The sequence below is a fragment of the Myotis brandtii genome, unplaced genomic scaffold (assembly GCF_000412655.1).
Source record: "Myotis brandtii unplaced genomic scaffold, ASM41265v1 scaffold546, whole genome shotgun sequence".
Lineage (NCBI taxonomy): Eukaryota > Metazoa > Chordata > Mammalia > Chiroptera > Vespertilionidae > Myotis > Myotis brandtii.
The window spans coordinates 2,943,639-2,945,513 of NW_005370016.1; the positions used below are offsets into that span (position 1 = coordinate 2,943,639).

General features: G+C 39.0%; 1 protein-coding gene across 1 annotated transcript in view; it reads left to right on the forward strand.

Moving 5' to 3' along the window:
- The window catches only part of CHMP2B (charged multivesicular body protein 2B), a 36,396-nt gene that overhangs the window by 14,928 nt on the left and 19,593 nt on the right, over nucleotides 1-1,875 (forward strand). The window lies entirely within an intron of this gene.

Genomic DNA, 1,875 nt, shown 5'->3' on the forward strand with positions numbered 1-1,875 from the left:
GGGATTTATTTACTTTCTATGGCTGTCACTGGAGATGAGAGCCGGCTCCAGCTCTGAGGCCGGCTCCAGCTTGAGGCCTCAGCTGCTGAAAGCAGGAATCTAGGGTTTGTTTGGGTTCTATAATTGCAACATTGTTTCGGTCCTGCTCACTCCAGCTCTGATGGCTGAGAGCAGGTATCTGGGTTTTTTTTAGCTTCTATAATTGCAACATTGTTTCTTAGAGTGCAGCTCAGAGGCCGGCAAGGCAGGCGGGGAACCTTGGCTTCCTCCATCACTGGAGCAAGCAAGCCTCCTGTTTGCTTCAGCTGCCTGGCTGCCGGCCGCCATCTTGGTTGGCAGTTAATTTGCATATTGCCCTGATTAGCCAATGGGAAGCGTGTCAGAGGTATGGTTAATTACCATGTTTGTCTATTATTAGATAAGGATATCACAATTTGTTTATTCATTCATCTGTTCATGGATATACGGGTTGTTTCCACCTTTTGGCTATTGTGAATAGTACTTCTATGAACATTTATGTAGAAGTATTAGTTTAAGTACCTGTTTGAATTCTTTTGGGTAAATACCTAGGAGTGGAATTGTTGGGTCATATGATAATTTTATGTTTTTTAACTTTTTGAGGGACCACCAAACTGTTATCCACAGGGGCTGAAATAATTTACATTCCTACAAGCAATGTACAAGGGTACCAATCTCTATATCTTCACCAATACTTGCCGTTTTCCCTTTTTGTTTTTGATTATAGCCATTATGGTGGATGTGAACTGGTATCTCATTTTCCTAATAGCTAATGATTGATATCGACTATCTTTTTCGTGTGTTTATTGTCCTTTTGTATATTTTCAGAGAGATCTCTATTTAAATCCTTCACCCAATTTTAAGGGGGTTGTTTGTCTTTGTTTTTGAATTGTAAGAGTTCTTTATATATTCTGGAAAATAGACTCTTACCATATATATAATATGCATATATTTTGTCCCATTCTGTAGATTGTCTTTTTACTTGATAATGTCCTCTGATACACGCAAGTTTTAATTTTCACAAAGTCCCATTTATCTATTTTTTCTTTTGTTGCTTATGCTTTTAGTGTCTGTTGTATTTAAGAACCCATGGCCAAATACCAGATCATGCAGATTTACTCCTGTGTATTCGTCTAAGAGTCCTATGATTTTAACTCTTAAATTTGGATCATTAATCTTTTTTTTTTTTAGTTAATTTCTATATGTGGTGTGTCGCAGGAGTCCAGTTTCATCCTTTTTCATCCAGTTTCCCATCACTATTTGCTGATAAAACTATTATTTCTGTTGTTATTGTTTTTAAATATATCTCTTCAATAAAAATTTTCTCTAGTGAAGTGATTAAGATCACTGGTTCTGGAGACAGAACACTTACGTCCAAATCTGGCATTACTGCTTAGCCCCTGTGACCTTAGGCAAGTTTTTTAAACTTCCTAATACTCAACTTTGTTATATACAAAATAATAGAAAATCAACTCCCTAGCATTATTATGAATATTATATTGTATAATATATGTAAAATAGTTATAAGATTCCTGACAATGATAGATCAGTTTTGGTAAGAATTACCATCCATATCTGTGATCCTTTGAAAAAATCACTGTCCTATGTAATAAAAGGCTAATATGCAAGTAAACAGCGGAACAACCGGTAGATATGACACACACTGACCACCAAGGATCTGATGCTCAATGCAGGAACTGCCCCCTGGTGGTCAGTGTGCTCCCACAGGGGGCGTGCCACTCAGCCAGAAGCCAGGCTTGCCAGAGGGCTCACAGCTGGCAAGCACAGCAGCGGTGGCGGGAGCCTCTCCTGCCTCCACAGCAGTGCTAGACTACGAGAGGGCGCAGGCTGGGCTGA